The 20,274-nt window shown below is 37.6% G+C and overlaps 1 non-coding gene across 1 annotated transcript; it reads left to right on the forward strand.

Moving 5' to 3' along the window:
* The first annotated feature begins 19,051 nt into the window (after positions 1–19,051).
* On the forward strand, positions 19,052–19,158 carry LOC145564643 (small nucleolar RNA R71). The gene has a single exon (XR_014094875.1). It is a non-coding gene; the product is annotated as a small nucleolar RNA R71 (small nucleolar RNA).
* The last annotated feature ends 1,116 nt before the right edge of the window (positions 19,159–20,274 follow it).

Genomic DNA, 20,274 nt, shown 5'->3' on the forward strand with positions numbered 1-20,274 from the left:
ATAGACCCTTCTTTTTTCAACCTACATCTATCTATCCTTGGGATGGGATGGTGTGCAACTTTTGCAATTCTAAAGAAAGCTTGAGCAAATTCAAAAGATTAAAATAGCAAAAATAAGCATAAGCAAAAAATAAATAAAAGTGTACAAAAGGGCAAGTGTTCCAATGTCTTTGATATGAAAATATCTTTGATAAGAACACGTCTCAGATTGCGTCTCTTATCGAGTGCTCGATACTGTGCCTGAGAAACATGAATGCCAAGTGAGTGATAGACCGCATGATCGGGATTGCCCACACTTATAAAAATAAAATAGATGCTCAAGCAAAAGATAAAAGAGAGCTAAAAAAGAGTAGAAACTCAAGCATAAAAATATAAAGATTCGAAAACGAGGTTGCACACCTTGGGGGCTTATCTAGGGTCTTGAGCCTTTATCCCCTTCTTCTATAACCTTTAGCCTAACCACGTTACAACCCTTAAAAGACCTTTTTGAGGTATACACACTTGTGCGAGGTTCGGATAGAGCTACGTTCGGCCTGATTCCTAACGGATACGTAGGCAACCTCACATCGAGGTGCGGCCGTAATAAAAATGCATTCATATTCACATTCACACACTTACACCATGACCATATCAAGGGATCCCCTGTGCTCATCCCTATTCATTTAGAGCTAGACTTGGGGGCTTGATCCCTACATCATTAGCTTACCTAGCCTAAGAGTCACCACCATTTGACTCTTTTAACAAATAACATCTTTCCACACACTTAGCCCTTGCGGCCTAACTTTAGTGTCACTTTCACACACTGCACAGATACATGACCAAATATACCTTCCCTTAGGAACCCTTTGTCATGAAATTACAACGTTGAAGCATGCTTTGTCATATCAACATCACTCATCATTGCATCACGAAGCATGAAGTACTTCGCCTCCGTGCCTAAGTTACCCAAATACTTTCATCATGGAGTCAACAGTTGAGATAGCCTAGGATGAATTAATCCTTGCACCTTGAGAGATAGTATCAAATGACATTTGACTAAGCTCATTCAACATGCATCTACAAAACTTCGCTTCTTTATTTTTTGCGTCTTTCTTTTTCGGGAGAAAGTCGGTACCCTCCACAAAAATGACGGAAAATTTTTGTTTTTTGCATTTTCGAGTTTCACAATCACATTACAATGCACACACGAGTCATGTACACATTGAGTCATGTCGTGCCATATCACTTTGATTTGAGTCTAACACATGTGTCATTACACTTCGAGTCGAGTCAACCTCGAGTCAGTCAAACATATCGAGTCAAGTTTATACCTTGAGTCGTGTGAAGTCGATGAGTCAAGCAACATTAAGCCTTAGGTCAACCCTAAGATAATTAAAGAAATTGGCAAAGTTCTATAATCTAAAATAAATACAGGTGCAGCAGAATAGGGAAGACCCTACTTCAATTCTTGGCGCCAGAGATATCTCAGCAACGACAGAGCTCGAAGCCTCCCAGAAAGGTGATTTTGACCTCATGCAGCAATTTCGGGTTCCTTGGTACGCCAGTTAGCCCCTATAAGCAATTTGACATGATTAGTAGTCGGCTTGATTACAATCGTAGTAAGTGATTGACTTGACAAAAAATCGTCTCACTTAGCTTAAGCGCCTAAAACACTGGCTCATTACAATCGGTTCAAAAGCAAGCACTTAAACGACAATATTTCCAAATATGGATTGTTGCGCATTCTTATTAAACGACAAAGTTTTCCAAAAATTGGATTGTCATCCCCAACTGACAATATTTCCAAAAATGGATTGTCGTGCATCTTCTTCAAACGACAATTTTTCCAAGATTGGATTGTCATCTCTGGCAAAGTTTCCGAGCGTGAATTGTCGTGCTCCTTCTTTGTTTGGCAAGTTTTTCCAAGTTCGGATTGTCATACATTCATAGATCGCTGGCAAGTTTTCTGAGATTGGATTGTCATACACCCAGTTCCCTATGGAAAAATTTCCCAAAGGATTATCGTAGGTCTCTACTCATCATAAATTTCGGCAAAAGTTCCTCACATGGATTGTCTTCAGCAAGTGGCAAATTTTCCCGAAGTGGATTGTCGGTCGACTCTTTTTTTGCAAATGTTCCAAGACGCGGATTGTCAATAGTGGCAATATTTTCCCAAAAGGATTGTCGCATAGCGTTGGCAAATTTCCAAGGTGGATTGCTTTCAAGAGTTATATTCCAAGATGTGGATTGTCGATCGTAGCAAAGTTCTTATGAAAGATTGTTACGAAGCATTGGCAACTTTTCCAAAAATTGGATTTTGGCAAATTTTCCGAGGTACGGATTGTCGCTTCATCGTGACAACATTTCCAAGGATGGATTGTTACGTGGCATTGACAACTTTCCCTAAATCTGATTGTCATACATCATACAAGAGTTGTGTTGACAACTATTCCCAAAGAAAAGAGGATTGTCATCACAGCTAAAGCACCGACATACTGGTTCACAAGCAGCAAAGCGCCGACGTACAGGCATGGCAGCATTAAGGATTAAAAAGCAGTGATCTTTTCGAAGACTATCACAGCGGAAATTGGAGTCATATAAAAAAGAAGCTCTTTGTTCAGAGACGAGTGAACATCGAAACAGCAAGGTGGCGTTCCCTAGATTGTGGAGAGTTGTCACAAACAACTGAGGATTGTTTCAAGAGAATCAATCTTTGATAGTATTCCCTTGGACGTGGAATGTTATCAATGCGGATGAGGATTGTTTCGAGAGAAATAATCTTCGATAGTATTCCCTTGGATGTGGAATATTATCATAGCGGAGGAAGGTCTTTTCAGGCGAAGCAATCTTCTAATTTGGAAGCAGTTACAGGCGTAGCGGTTTTCAAGCGGGATGGCATTCTCTAGCTTGCAGGAGGTCATCAAAACAATCGGTTACTTTCAGAGACGTGTGCTCGACGGTGCAAGATACGCGTTTCTTAACTCTTTTATCTGTTTAACTAACGCTAGTTTTGCAGGTATCGGTGTTACAAGAGTGGTTTAGGATCGCAGAACGTTCTGAATCATTCTCCGTCCCTATCGATACTTTGACTTTCGTTTTCGAAACTTGCGTTTCTCCAAACTCAGTCAAAGTGGGGGCTTCTGTAGACACCCATTTGTGTCTCCCCAAAACCAAACCCGATGATGAGTACTTTCCACGTCGAATCATAATCGAATGAAACGAAAGTGTGGAAAGGTCTAGTGTTGCGGAAAGTTTTATTTCTTTTCTCTTCTCCCTGATTTTGAAAACTTTATTTTAAGAAAACAGCTAATCCAGTTTGGTTGGTCCATGATATGGGTCCAATAGTGGTGTAGTTGGATGGGGCTTGCAAAGACCTTTCCAACGATATATTATAAGCCCGATTCCGATGAATATTGAGGAAGTTATGGTCAATTTACTAAACAAGGCCCGGTTTGAGCTTTATGTACGGCCCAATGATCTAAGGGAGGGCCTAATATGATTTATAATTCCTAATGCAATTAGGAATGGTTTTAGTATTCTAGAAGGTTCTTTTCATTCCTAATTCAATTAGGACTTTTCAGAGTTTTAATCAAGATGAAATAGCATTTTTCGAAGAAATTATATTATTTTATCTTCCAGTACGGTAAATTTATCAGATTTTCGAAAACGCGTTGAAATCCAGTTTGGCGTCCAACCCCAGGCCTTGGCGCCAGGCGCTAGCCACTGGTGCCTGGCGCCAGCTAGCCAGGGTTGGCGCCAATCCTGTTTTGCGATCTTCAGACTCTGTTTTGTTAAATTATCTTTTTTGGCTGATTTTCTCTATAAATATCGTATTAAAAACTCCGTTTTCATTCACGAATTCTCATCAACAATTAGTTTTAATTAGCTTTCATCAACAATCAAGTATTCTTTAGCATTCTATTCTTTCTTGCTTTTTCATACAAAATTCCGCATTCGCAAGATCTAGAAACACCTAGCCATATTCGAAGTTGCCTTTGCCCTAGACGTGAAAGGTTTTAATTTCTGAGGGTTTGGTCCCAAATCTCTCTTTCAATTATTTAATTTAATTGTTTGTTTATTATTTTCCTTGAAGTTACTAACGTGTGTATTTTGTTATTAGAAAGAGGTACGAGGCATCCAAGTAAGTACTTTTATTGATTTATTGTTATTTTGATGTAGATATCATGTTTAGATTGTTATTATGATATTCCTAGTATCATGTGTAGGGTATTTTTAATATTAAATATGATTGTTACGATGCTTCCTATATTCTTCCTAATATTTATGATTGTTAGTATCATGTTAGGGCTAAAGCTTTGATTTTTATTGCTTAGTGACATGCTAGGGTTTGTTATTAATCTTGTTAGTATCATGCCTAGGATCTTACTTTTATTATGCTTTAACATGAGTATTGTTATAATTATGATTAATAATATTTATGATTGCTATGATTATGATATTCATTATTGTCATGATTTTTTTGTGATTATTATTATTATAATTTTATTATTCATAATATTGTTTATTATGTTGCTTGATTCTTATTATTTATTGCTTGATCACCTTTATGCATGTTTAAAGGGAATTTGGTATTTGCAATCACGCTTAATAAGATAATTAATAATCTTGTTAGGGTTAATTTGATTATAATTCAAGTGATCGCCAATAATAGTTTATTTGTGCATTAAATTCAACCAACATAGATTAAACAAGTTTAGGGTTGATCCTATTGATTGCATGTTAGTCAGAAAGCGCACATGAATACGAGCAGAATAAAGTAGAGGCCTATTATTAGGGCAGGTTCAATCTCTTTTAGGTTGGATTTGTACCTTCATCCCCGAACCCTTATTTAGTTCATGACCTTATGGAGTTGACGATCTCTTGGATCGTTAAGGGGTGTAACCTTCATCCTGTGAACGGTTTACAAGTTCCTTAAAAACTTGTTGGCGACTCTTTTGCTCTATCTTCTTCCCATTTAGACGCCACCGTACTTTAGTGTATGATCATAGTGGGGTTCAAGCTAGTGGGATTTAAAGGCTTGAAATTATTCCCTACAAGTAGTCACTTTGATAGTCTTGCGCCACCCTTGTAGTGATCCTTAGGCTGGAGTAATTAGCTTCGAGGGGTCGAAGTTTTCGCTTTGTAGGACTGTTTGAATGAGCGAGGAATTATCTCCTTCATAAGCTGGCTCATTCTTTTCTCGCCCAAACAGTAATCCCATGACGTTAAAGTCAAAGCATGGAGGTGCTTTCTCTCTATGGACGGGAGTTGGGATTTCGTCAGTGAAGTAGCAATCCAAGAAAATCTCGAATCCTGGTTGTCGTATGCCATTTACAACAAAAAGCTCGGGAAATTCGTGACATGGATAATCCTCTCCTTCTTTTATGAACTGACCATTAAGCGTAAGAGGGTACTGATCCATTGGAATTGCTTTATTTTGAATGCGAGCGTCCCTACGTGCTTTCAAATTGTCCTGGGCTCGCTTGAGATCTTTCCGAGTCGGTTCAAAACCAAGTCCGAAAGTATCTAACTTAGGGAGGCCTGGTGACTCCAGCGATTTTGCTATCCCCTTCTTCTTTCCTAGGGTCATCCCAGGGAAGTGTCCTTGTTTCTTCAGCATGGTGTTGACAATCATGTTGGAGTGGGGGTCATGGCAAAGTGATGTCCTTTCATCCTCCTGGATTAAGGAGACTTCTTCGTTAAAGCCCCATAGGTCTTCATCATCTTCGTCGTGCTCCACATTGATGATTGGATTTTCTATGGATTTGATCCTCATCGGCGAAGCATCAATAGTGATTGGAATTCCTCCAACTATGGCTTTCACTTGTTGGTGGAGAGATGAAGGGACGGCTTTTAGATCATGAAGCCAAGGGCGTCCCAACAACAAATTGAATGAGGCTTTGATGTCTACTACTTGAAAAGTAGTGGCATGTTCTATTGCTCCTGCCGTCACATTTAGGGTTATTTTGCCAAGAGCTTAACGACGAGTATTATCGTAAGCTCTTATTCCTTGTGTGGACGGAGTTAAATCCTCGTCCCTTATGCCGAGCATCCTCGCAGTTCTAAGTGGACAGACATTGATAGCTGATCCATTGTCTACAAGAGTCATGGGAAAATTCATCCTTTTGCAGACTACTGTGAGGTTTAATGCTTTGTCGTGTTTGTCACCTTCCGGGGGTAAATCTTTGTCAGAGAAGGTGATTAGATTAATCGGACTGGGAAGGTCACTTGTGAGGAAGTTAGCTAGTCCCTCAGGAGTAGTGTCAGAATCTATCCCGATTTTATCCAAGGCATTCATTACAGCCAACCTATGTTCTTGAGATGTTGCCAGGAGCTTCCACACATTCATCTCAACTTTTGTCTTCTTAAACTGTTTAACAATGTCGTTGTCTTTGATGATAGGTATGGGAACTTGTTGTACGGTAGGTATAGGCTGTGTTGAGGCGGGAGGTTGCATCCTCCCGGATCTTGTGAGGACGTCTATTAATGAATCTTCTTCAGCCCAAATGTCGTCTGTGGTGTATGATACAGAAAGTGAAGGTCCTACTATGTCCTTTAGGTAGACATCTTCTTCATCACTATCCCACACTCCATTAACGGTTATATCCTCTTCCTGTTGAACTTGGACTAATTTCTTTTCATCAATCATTTTCTGTACCAAATCCTTGAATTTGAAACAGTTTTCTATGGTGTGCCCCCCTGATTGATGGTACTGACAGTAATATCTATCTGTCCTTTTTAATGACTCAAATGGTCTCGTTTCGAGAGGTTTGACCTCGCCACTCTCGGAGAGCATTTCGAACATTTGTGCATATGGGATCCCAATTGGAGTGTAAATTCTGTTGCTCTTCTTGGGTTTTTCAGTGACTTGTAAGGGAAAATATTTTGCCTTATAAGTTGTCCTCACTAGTGTGAATTCTTTTTTAGGTTCTTCTTTCGGAAGTGGAAGCTCATCATATTTCCTGTGGAGTTCGTTCATAACCTTAAGAGCTTCACGTAGTAGTTGCGATGCCTCCTTCATAGACAATGTGAGCAATTGTATGTCTTCCTTATTTGCCGGTTCTGGAAGGTTGTCTCTGACATCGAAAAAGATCTCCTCTTCTTTTTCTATGACATTGATTTCTTCGACAGGTTTAATGAGAGATGAGGGGTCAACCTCGTTTTCTTCATCGGAGATAGCCAAAGTATGAGCTAGAGGTGCATTGTCAATGCTTGGCTTCTTACTGGCAGGGGGCAACGACAGTTTGTTATTGTCGATTAGGTCTTGGATAGCTTCCTTAAGCTTCCAACAGCTTTCAGTAGAATGGCCCTTACCTTGGTGATACTTGCAATGCGCGTTGGGGTTCCAGTTAACCGACCTCTTCTCAACTGGTGGATCCCCAAATGGTCCAATGGGAGTTATAAGACCTTTTGCATTTAATCGATCAAATGCGGTGTCATAACTCATGCCAATAGGAGTGAAGTTCCTCCTAAATGGTTTCCTTTGTCCTTGATTGTTCATGGCGAGGACTTCTCCTAGATTAAAGGTGCTAACGTTATTTGAGTGGGCGGTTTTGGAAGAAGAAGGATTGTCGTTCTTCTTTCCTTTCCAGCCACTGTTGGAGTTATTGTTGGCAGCTTTTGACTTAGCCAAGTCATCTTCAATATTGATCCCAATATCATAAACAGCCTTAAAAGTATGGAGGTTATTTTGATATTTAAGATGTTTGGAATATTTTTCTTGGAGATTCTTGATAAACAGTCTTACAGACTCTTTTTCACTTGGTACCTCAATCATTTTAGCTGAGGTTTCTCTCCACTTGTTAAAGAAAGAAGTGAAGCCTTGACAGGGTAAAGTCGTATCCCCTAATCAAAAATAATTACCTAAATCACTAACTAAGGTAGATAGGGAAGTAGGGTCGATCTCCACAGGGAAACTAGTCTTTTTACTCCTAATTTATTTATATAATCTAAACTATTTAAGTAACCAATATTTATAGTTGAATAAGAAACTAAACTAAAAAGAGTAGGAATAGGGAGAAAATAATATATAAAGGATCTAGGGCATAGGTTCACCAATAAATAATACTCCGGGGTAAAATAGGGTAATCAATCATTGACATTGCATAAATAATATGATTAACAGCTCTCGCAATTTATTAATCAACATAGATCTAACAGGCTCTCGCAATTTACTAGATCTAAGTTCTTATTGAAAATAGCCTTTAATATCAAATTAACATCTGCTCGATTCATCAATTTAATATTGCTATACTTTTACAAGCCGCAATTGTAAAACATTAAAACAATCCAATAAGAAATTATCATGCAATACCAACAATCAATAATAGTCAATCATCAATGCATCAATTAACCAGATTGTAAAGGGCTCTAGCTACTTATTACAATCACACAATTAATTTACCGGTATTAAATCTCATCTCTCGAATCTTGACTTAACCATTTATAAATTAACTTGCCTATTGAAACTAGACCTAAACATTAATTCTCATCTCTCGATTCTTGAATCAATATTGTCAAACTCATGCATAAAAGATAGGTCTAATCTAGTCACAGAGCATTTAATCAATCAATAGGAAATTAATCTAGCATTGATAATCAACAACAATAATTTACCCCTTCATATTATTTATTAGATCCCCATGAACCCTAGAAATTAGACTACTCACACATAATTAAATATAAACTAAACTAATCAAAATAATAAAATAAATCATGATGAAAGAAATAAAATAAATAACTAAGATTAATGGAAGAGAAATCGTTACCAAAATAATCTGGAATTAATCAAAGAAATAAAAACAAAGGTTTAGAGAGAGATTAAGAGAGAGAAAACTAAGTAGAGAGAGAAAGTCTAAGAGAGAAGATTAAGAGAAGAAGTGGTCTAAGAGAAGAGACCTCTCATTATTCCGCACAAAACGTATTTAAAACAAAACTAAAAACTACTCCTAATTAGAAACTAATTGCTCGTCAAAAGACCCTTCCAGAAACACGCTCCCGATCGGGCGAAGGGCCGCCCGATCGGGCCCGCCTTTTTACAACGCCCATTGCTGGCATGCCGCGCCCGATCGAGCCTACGCTCACCCGATCGGGCCCGGTCTTCTTCTTCGAGGCTTGGACTTCGATTGGGCTAGATTTCTCGGCCCAATCCGGATTTCCTCTCGGGTCTCGAATACTTGGTCCAAATGCCTCGTGATCCTAATTACCGAGCCCTTAATCACAGGCTCTCACCGATCCTGGGCTCCAAAAGTGGTCGTGTCCTTCTAGCTTCCGTAGTCGATCCAATAAAGCCCGGGAAAAAGCTCCAAGAGTGCAATTTCCTGTAAAATACAACTAAAACTACGAAAACACTAGAACACACAAATTAATAATAAAAGTGGCCCGAAAGAGCCAAAAACACTACTAATAACGACCAAGGGACGGGGGTAAAACACTATATAAAATAGACATATCAAACTCCCCCAAGCCAAACATTTGCTTGTCCCTAAGCAAAGAGCTCATCAATGAACATATAAAACATACTTCACCCTAAAAATTAAATCAAGAACCAACGATTCAAGGTAAAATTAATGAACATGCTTCAACATCAATCAATCTTATTCATCTAATCACCCTTCCTCCCCAACAATTGTCAAGAAGAGCAAACCACAAGAGCATATAGAATTCAAGACTAGTGCTCACACACTCGACTCTCATTTATGTGGCGAGTAAAGAATGTACTCGATCTCTCTCCAACCAACCCCTTTAATGTGAACAATGCCCTCCCAACTCACACTCTCGTGTGTATAAAACAATGAACGCTCAATCCTACTAGTCGACTCGAAATATGCCAAATCATAACTTGCATTGATAAACAACACTTTCACATTCATACAATTCTATGCACAAAGGTCGGAAGGTCTTTAAAGCTTGTAATGTAAGGCTAGGGTAAAGGGTAAGATAAATTTGGGAATAAGTGAGAGAGAAGCTATGCTTAAAGGAGCCATATCCTAATAAAACCCGTGATCAAAATAAATAATGATCATACATCTCCTACATAACCAACTCTAACATCAACCAAATAAACTCCAATCATAATAAATAATCCCAACACTTACAATTTCACTCATAAGATATAATAATGGAGTAATAGAGTGAATAAACAAACTTATTTTCAAAACTTGAATTTTTTTCATTGAGGCTCAATTTTTTTCTTTCTTTCTTTTCTTTTGATTAACCTTCACTTAGAACATTTGAACATCAAACATTTTTTTCTTTTTTTTTCTTAGAAGTTCACTTTCTTTTATTCAAATTTCTCATTTTTTTTTTGAACTTCTTTTTTTTTTCCATCACACTTTTATTTTTCTCAAATATTTACAACTTTCTACCTCATAAAAACAAAAATATGATCAAAACAAATTACTTCTCAAAACCCACCCAAATTGTGCAAATAAAGTGCACACTACAAACTCCCTCACCTCACTCACTAATAGCTCCCCCAAGCCAAGCTTGGGACTAGTAACCAATGGGGCAATTAAGGCTTGTAATGTGGCTATAAACAATAAAGAGTCAAGGCAACAACATGGGTAGCAAGAAGGGAACAAATGTATCTAAATAAATCTGAAAGCTACCTAAATGAACAAATGCCTTCGTCCTCCACAATGTGCATAATAATGAATCATATAAACATTACTTATAGTAGCAAACCAATACTCAAATTCATTGACATACCAGGAATTATGGAATTATCACACATTCCTTACCAAATTAACTAGTCAAGCACTATATTCACAAATAGTTGGACAAAATTGACGCATGTTAAGGTTTCAAGACAATCAAACATCAAATCATGATCAACTAATCCACAATGCTTATCATCAAATACCAGGAATCAAAACAATTTTTCTCAAGTAAGGGGCACAGGGAAGCATGATTTACAATTCATTGGAACAAAACTAACCTAAGAAAGTAATAAAATCTATACTAAGAAAAATAAATAAAAATAAATAAATAAAAAGAGAAGAGAGAGAGTGAAAGATGTACCATACGAACACGAGAACCTCCCCCCAAGCTAAATCAGACAATGTCCTCATTGTCTTAAAGGGAAGCTAGTAGTCAAGGTGACTACTCTTCATCATCACCACATCAATGTCACCAAAGCCTCGAGGATTGCAATGCATCTCTTTGGAACAAAATTGGGCAAGAAAGAAACAAAGTGTTAGTAGGAAAAAGTTCAAATTTGAGTCAGGAGCACTATTCTGATCATAACTTTTGATGTATAAATTATAATACAGTTATTATAATTGCATTGAAAACTAGACTTGAAGATCTTTCCAACGACAGGTCACACGCAAAAATCGGATAAGAAACGCAAAAGTTATGGCCTGTCGAAGTTGACGTAGTTTGCTGACGCGTACGCGCGCCCGATCGGGCGAGCTCTGCCCGATCGGGCCCGTGCTACTGATTTGACGGGGCAGCTTGCTGCTACTAATTGCCCCGGGATTCCTTTAGCCCTTCGATCTTTTCTCAACTTTTCTAGTATCTGTGCACAAAATCACACTCCCACAAATATAAGATATATACTCTCCTCTACCTCTCTAAAACAAAACAAAAAGAAAACACACAAACAAATAAATAAATAAAAAAAACTAAATAAAAATCAACAAAATACGGGTTGCCTCCCGCAAAGCGCTAGTTTATCAAGGTCCCACTCGACCATACTCCTTCTCTCAATCGGAAAAATTCAATGCCTTGAGTAACTTATCAAACGCTCCTGCAAACATTTCATTAAGCACTATATAGGGCTTAATAGCAAGCACATTTATCCCTACAAAGAAAAAGTTAGGAGTACATAAAGAGAACTCAAGGTAGAAAGAAAAATCAAAAGAGGGAGATGAAAATACACCACAACCTTCTACTTCATCCGCTAAAAATTTAGAATTAATAGAACGAACATGGAGGTAGTCATTGTCTTTATCATCCAATAATGACTTTAAAATTTTACCCTCACAAATAACCTCATCATCAACAAAGGAATTATCAACCACCGTTTCTACAACTAATGGTTTTTCAATCACCGATTCGTCAACCAATGATTTTTCAACCACAAATTCTATAACCGATGGTTCTTCATCCTCAATAACATTCATATTATTATAGTGTCCATAGACTTTTTCATCAAGAGCCTTCCAATAACTTTCATTAGCAACTAATCGTTTCTGAATATGATCATATGTATACAGAAAGACTCTAAAATCATCCGGAGCACGCACAAAAAACTCACTATAAGGGCATTCAGGATTTTCATGACAAAGACGTTGACAACTACAGTAGTTAGGTGCTGCATAAAAATTATATAATTCTTGTAGTGACATAAGCATGGATATTTTCAACTCATAAAAAAAAAATAAAAAATTAAAAAAAATAATAATAATAAATTAAAAATAATCTAGACTCTAATAATAACTAGAAATAAAAATAAAACCGTTTCCCGGGCAACGGCGCCAAATTTTGACAGGGTAAAGTCGTATCCCCTAATAAAAAATAATTACCTAAATCACTAACTAAGGTAGATAGGGAAGTAGGGTCGATCTCCACAGGGAAACTAGTCTTTTTACTCCTAATTTATTTATATAATCTAAACTATTTAAGTAACCAATATTTATAGTTGAATAAGAAACTAAACTAAAATGAGTAGGAATAGGGAGAAAATAATATATAAAGGATCTAGGGCATAGGTTCACCAATAAATAATACTCCGGGGTAAAATAGGGTAATCAATCATTGACATTGCATAAATAATATGATTAACAGGCTCTCGCAATTTATTAATCAACATAGATCTAACAGGCTCTCGCAATTTACTAGATCTAAGTTCTTATTGAAAATAGCCTTTAATATCAAATTAACATCTGCTCGATTCATCAATTTAATATTGCTATACTTTTACAAGCCGCAGTTGTAAAACATTAAAACAATCCAATAAGAAATTATCATGCAATAACAACAATCAATAATAGTCAATCATCAATGCATCAATTAACCAGATTGTAAAGGGCTCTCGCTACTTATTACAATCACACAATTAATTTACCGGTATTAAATCTCATCTCTCGAATCTTGACTTAACCATTTATAAATTAACTTGCCTATTGAAACTAGACCTAAACATTAATTCTCATCTCTCGATTCTTGAATCAATATTGTCAAACTCATGCATAAAAGATAGGCCTAATCTAGTCACAGAGCATTTAATCAATCAATAGGAAATTAATCTAGCATTGATAATCAACAACAATAATTTACCCCTTCATATTATTTATTAGATCCCCATGAACCCTAGAAATTAGACTACTCACACATAATTAAATATAAACTAAACTAATCAAAATAATAAAATAAATCATGATGAAAGAAATAAAATAAATAACTAAGATTAATGGAAGAGAAATCGTTACCAAAATAATCTGGAATTAATCAAAGAAATAAAAACAAAGGTTTAGAGAGAGATTAAGAGAGAGAAAACTAAGTAGAGAGAGAAAGTCTAAGAGAGAAGATTAAGAGAAGAAGTGGTCTAAGAGAAGAGACCTCTCATTATTCCGCACAAAACGTATTTAAAACAAAACTAAAAACTACTCCTAATTAGAAACTAATTGCTCGTCAAAAGACCCTTCCAGAAACACGCTCCCGATCGGGCGAAGGGCCGCCCGATCGGGCCCGCCTTTTTACAACGCCCATTGCTGGCATGCCGCGCCCGATCGAGCCTACGCTCACCCGATCGGGCCCGGTCTTCTTCTTCGAGGCTTGGACTTCGATTGGGCTAGATTTCTCGGCCCAATCCGGATTTCCTCTCGGGTCTCGAATACTTGTTCCAAATGCCTCGTGATCCTAATTACCGAGCCCTTAATCACCGGCTCTCACCGATCCTGGGCTCCAAAAGTGGTCGTGTCCTTCTAGCTTCCGTAGTCGATCCAATAAAGCCCGGGAAAAAGCTCCAAGAGTGCAATTTCCTGTAAAATACAACTAAAACTACGAAAACACTAGAACACACAAATTAGTAATAAAAGTGGCCCGAAAGAGCAAAAACACTACTAATAACGACCAAGGGACGGGGGTAAAACACTATATAAAATAGACATATCAAGCCTTCATTCTCTTTCTGTTTGAGGATTTCAAGTTCTCTATGGTCAGTCTCGACTTGAATGTTGCATTTGTACCTATCAACGAAAGCGTTTCCTATAGACTCCCAGGTAGAGGTCTTTTCTTTCTCGAGAGAAAAGAACCATTGTTGGCAAACGGTCTCGAGAGATAGTGAGAACAGAGAAGGGAAGACCTTCTTATCAATACCCTTGATACTCATTATTGTTTCAAATGCTCTCAAGTGGAAGTAAGGGTTGTCAATTGCTCTGAATTTTGGGATGTCGTTGGCGTTGAACTTCTGCGGAAGATCTTTATCCACCGAGACCCCTTGGGATGTGAGTTCTTGAAACTTGTAGTCGCTGGACAACTTTCTTAGGCTCTCTTGCATGAGGTCCATTTGTTGTTGTTTCACGGGATCATCGATCCTAAGTGCGAGAAGCTTCAGTGTCTCGGTCACAGTAGCCAGTTGGTTCTTAAGATCATTGACTTCTTCTTGAGTTGCCATTATAACTCTTGCTTTCCTTTTGCGGGCTATAGGTTTGTCGAAAAGTTGGACTTGTACGAAGAGGTTATCTTTGATTAATCGTCCTTCCTTTCTTGACCACGCGCTGTAAATTAAACCATTTTGCGTTTTAATTACTTGACTCGAGTCAACTTGACTTTATGGTTTATTTTTAAAAAAAAGGGTGCATATTTTTGGCAACAATTTTGGCAACAATGATGTACATATTTTTAGAGAATTAAGTATTATTATTTATATTGGAGGATTAATATCCGAATTACCCCCCTAAAAAAAATGACGGGAAAAAAAACGCGCACACAAGACTCTCTTAATCATGGTCAAAGTATGTGTATTGGTGTGTGTGTTGAGTGTAAGTGACATGCTTGAACTCTTGTGTAAGACCATGGGACTTAGTGCCTAAACTCGATCATTGATTCAATTAAGCATTATTGACAGCAAAATTAACCGAATTAAACAGAAGACTGATTAATTAGACTTTAGGTGACGACTCGACAAATAATCCGAATTGTCGGCCAAGCGACAGGACTGGTGTCTCAATATGGTGGTTGGCGCCAGACAATTTAGCTGTCGTCTGGCGCTACACACCATAGTGTGGCGCTACAGCTCAGACTTTGGCGCCAATAGTGGAGCTTCGGTCTGGGACTGTTTTCGGTATTATTAGTCAACTAGGGTATGCCTAAAGTCGTACTAGGTCAATTCCGATTAAAAAAAAAGAATTTATTGACTCAAATTAATTAATTAATTAATTAATTAATTAGGCAAAGTTCTTTAAGTCATTAATTTATTTATTCTCAACACAAATCAACAAACTGTTTAGAGAAACACATAATATATATGCACAACAAATAATGCACAATTAGTCAAGTAGGCACGATATGATGCAATGAGTTCGCAACCTAACCATGGCTCTAGTTCTCTAAAGTTCGGGATATGGTTTAGTTAAAAGAGGGTCCATGGTTAATTGTCCGGATGCACCGCGCGGAAGCCTAACCTTGAAGGGTTGGCGCGAGTGGATGGGACACCGCGAGTTTTAGAAAGAAAAAAAACTCGCTTCCATGGTTTGGTGAATTCAACATTCTCGGATGTACCCTTTGTTGCACGGAGCGTTCAATCGGGTAGATGGAGCATGAATTCCCAGAGGGTTATGTCCATATGTAGAACACATAAGGGTTTCAGAAAAGTGAGAAAAAATTCAATCAGGAAGTAGGATCGAGCAAACAATACGAAAAACCGGTCGAAATTAGAACGCATATTTATGGCTCGGTATTGGGGGAAATTGGCGCCAGCAAACAGAGACTGGCGCCGGATTTTAACTGTAGCGCCTGGCGCCAATGCTGGGGTTTGGCGCTACGGCTAAAAGTCTGGCGCCAAGCTCTGGCCCCTGACGCTACTTCCCACATGCCTCAGCAGCTTTCTCTGCTCGATAAAATCTTCCAGTTTCGCGCGGTGTTATTTCAGTCTTAGTTGTGAAAGATATTTCTCAAATTTCCTACGTGTAAAATCCTATGTTTTTGACTCATTACGGATGGTCTTTCCAATGAGAACCTTTTTATGCATATGACAATAATGTTAATCAAAATTACGCACATGAAATGGTTAGAACTTTTCGAGTCTCATCCACTCATTCTAAATCATTGCCGAAACAAATTCAGGAATTAAAATAGAACTCCTCCCTAGTGGAGTCGCCAAAAACTGTAGGGAATAAATTCAAGCCTTAAAAATCCCACTAGCCTGAACCCCACTGTGATCATACACTAAAGTACGGTGGCGTCCAAAAGGGAAGAAGATAGAGCAAAAGAGTCGCCAACAAGTTTTTAAGGAACTTGTAAACCGTTCACAGGGTGAAGGTTACACCCCTTAACGATCCAAGAGATCGTCAACTCCATAAGGTCATGAACCAAATAAGGGTTCGGGGATGAAGGTACAAATCCAACCTAAAAGAGATTGAACCTGCCCTAATAATAGGCCTCTACTTTATTCTGATCGTATTCATGTGCGCTTTCTGACTAACATGCAATCAATAGGTTTAACCCTAAACCTGTTTATCTATGTTGGTTGAATATTAATGCACAAACAAAATATTATTGGCAATCACTTGAAATTATAATCACATTAACCCTAACAAGATTATTAATTATCTTATTAAGCGCGATTGCAAGTACAAATTCCCTTTAACATGCACAAAGGTGATCAAGCAATAAAAATAAATATCATCAAGCAACATAATAAATAATCATAACAATAAAAATATAATCATCATCAAAGTAATAATAATCATAATATTCATAATCATTATAACATTATAATCATAATCATATTCATGTTAATATTAAAGCATAATAAAAATAGCAAGATCCTAGGCATGATACTAACAAGATTAATAACAAACCCTAGCATGTCACTAAGCAATAAAAATCAAATCTTTAACCCTAACATGATAATAACATGAATAAATATTAGGAAGAATATAGGAAGCATCGCAGGAATCATAATAAGCATATTTGATATTATAACCTTTTCCCTAAATTACTTTGACGCCTCGTACCTCTTTCTAATAACAAAATACACACGTTAGTAACTTCAAGGAAAATAATAAACAAACAATTAAATTAAATAATTGAAAGAGAGATTTGGGACCAAACCCTCAGAAATTAAAAACCTTTTACGTCTAGGGCGAAGGCAACTTCGAATATGGCTAGGTGTTTCTAGATCTTGTGAATGCGGAATTTTGTATGAAAAACAAAGTAAGAAAGAGATGAAAGAAAGAATGCTAAAGAATTAATGATTGTTGATGAAAGCTAATTAAAACTAATTGTTGATGAGAATTCGTCCCTGAAAACGGAGTTTTTGATACGATATTTATAGAGAAAATCAGCAAAAAAAGATAATTTAACAAAATAGAGTCTGACGCTCAGGAAACAAGGTTGGCGCCAACCCTGGCTAGCTGGCGCCAGGCACCAGTGGCTAGCGCCAGGCGCCAATGGCTAGCGCCTGGCGCCAAGCCTGGTTCCAGGCGCCAAGGCCTGGGGTTGGACGCCAGTCTTGATTTTAACGCGTTTTCGAAAATACGATAAGTTTACCGTACTGGAGGATAAAATAATATAATTCCTTCGAAAATGCTATTTGATTTCGATTAAAACTCTGAAAAGTCAACAAAGTCAACTTATCAATGCTAATTGAATTAGGAATGAAAAGAACCTTCTAGAAGAATCTAGAAGACTAAAACCATTCCTAATTGCATTAGGAATGATAAATCATATCAGACCCTCCCCTAGATCATTGGGCCGCACATAAAGCTCAAACCGGGCCCAGTTTAGTAAATTGGCCATAACTTCCTCAATATTCATCGGAATTGGGCTTATAATATATCGTTGGAAAGGTCTTTGCAAGCACCATCCAACTACAATATTATTGGACCCATATCATGGACCAACCAAACTGGATTGGCTATTTTCTTAAAATAAAGTTTTCCAAAATAGAGAGAAGAGAAAAGAAATAAAAACTTTCCGCAACACTAGACCTTTCCACACTTTCGTTTCATTCGATTATGATTCGACGTGAAAGGCACTCATCACTAGGTTTGGTTTTGGGGAGTCACAAATGGGTGTCTACAGGGCCCTTCATAGTTTGAACCACTCCTTAGAGTAATTGTATAGGCTTGATCCGTAGGCCTGGTCGGCTGTGCTGGCAGAGCTACCTGTTGGCGGGCATGTAGAGTAGCAGAAAGTTGCGTAATTTGATTATCTAAAATTTTATTGTGTGCTAGAATTGAATCAATTTGCGCATCTCTACTCTCCATGTGCTTCTGCATATTAACCAACATTGCTCTACATTCTACTAAAGCAGGGTCGGAAGATGAGGAGGATTGTTGTGGTTGGTTCTTCTGGCCAGCATTGGGATGGTAATATTTCTGCTGTTGTTGTTGTGGCGTCCGTGATTCTTGTGGTGGTGGATTCTGAACATTAGTACTCTGGTAGGAAAGGTATGGATGATTCCGATACCCAGGATTGTAGGTGTTGGAGTATGGGTTATTCTTCCTATAAGCTTGAAAGGCATTAACTTGCTCCACGGAACTCCTGCAATCTTGTTCCTAATGACCTATAATTCCACAATTTTCACAGAAAGCCTCATTAGCATTATTATTAATTGCAGAAACATTAGCTACATGTGCAGTGCTAAGATTATCTAATTTCTGGAAGATAGAAGTTAATTGAGCTTGCAAAAAGGATACAGAGTCAACACTATGCTTCCCCTTGTTATCAAAGCCTCTAGGATTCCCATTTGGGAATTATGTATCGCCATATCTTCAATAACCTGACCTGCATCATCAACATTAAGATTCATAAACCTCCCACTAGCTGCAGAATCTAAAATTATTCTAGATGAATTTCCAATGCCATTGTAAAAGGCTTGGATTAACTGCCATTGTGCCAAATTATGGTGGGGGCATTCTCTTTGTAGGTCCTTGAACCTCTCCCAAGCCTCATATAAAGTTTCATCAGCTTCTTGTGCAAAGTTCTGAATTGCACTCCGTAGTACGGCTGTTCTCTCTACAGGATAGTACTTGTTATAAAAATTCAAAACAAGAGTTTCCCGGTCAGTTATACCAAGTGCAGTTCTATTTAATCCATTAAACCATAATTTCTCTTTTCCAGTTAAAGAGAAAGAAAAGAGAATCTCTCTGATTTGGTATTGTCTGACCCCGGCTTGCCTGATGGTATTACAATACTGACAATAGTCTGCAATGTGAAGATTTGGGTCTTCACCCTTAGCTCCACTAAATTGCTTCCTCTCTATCATAGTTATAAATTGGGGTTTAATCTCAAATTGTACCCCATCAAGAGCCGGAGTGGGAGTGAGATGTGGAAAATCTGTAAGCTTTGGTTGTGAGTAATCACTAAGCTTCTTTGGAGCCGTCATCTCTGATTCTGGATCTGATGACACCTTTGAATCGCTAGAACCAGTTGGAGGATCTCGGTGATTATTATTATCACCAGAATCCGCCAGAATTTGCTTGTAGAAATTCATCTGTCTATGAAAGGATCGTTCGATCTCAGATCGAATGAGATGTACCTTGATCTGGAACACCTGGGCATAAACAAAAAAAACTAAAAGCAAATATGAGATTTGCCTCAGAGAACTAACGTTCTCTGAGACAAAAAGAAAAAACCTAGCCTACAAAAATAATCAGAAACAAAAATAAAATCGTCTCTCCGGCAACGATGCCAAATTTTGACAGGTTAAAGTCGTATCCCCTAATCAAAAGTAATTCCTAAATCCTCTAACTAATGTAGATAGGGAAGTAGGGTTGAATCCACAGAGAAACGAGTCTTTCTATTCCTAATTAACTAATATAATCTAGATTATAAAGTAACCAATATGTTATATTCAAAAGGAACTAAACTACAAAGATTAAGAATAAGGAGAAAACAATGAATAAAAGGATCTAGGGCATAGGTTCACCAATAAATATTATTCCAGGGTAAAACATATTAATCAATCATCAATATATACATTAATCGGATCATAAAGGGCTTTCGCTACGTATTACAATCACACAATTAATTTACCGGTATTAAATCTCATCTTTCGAATCTCGACTTAACCATTTATAAATTAACCTGCCTATTGAAACTAGACCTAAACATTAATTCT

This window comes from Chenopodium album, chromosome 1, assembly GCF_948465745.1.
Source record: "Chenopodium album chromosome 1, dcCheAlbu1.1, whole genome shotgun sequence".
NCBI lineage: Eukaryota > Viridiplantae > Streptophyta > Magnoliopsida > Caryophyllales > Amaranthaceae > Chenopodium > Chenopodium album.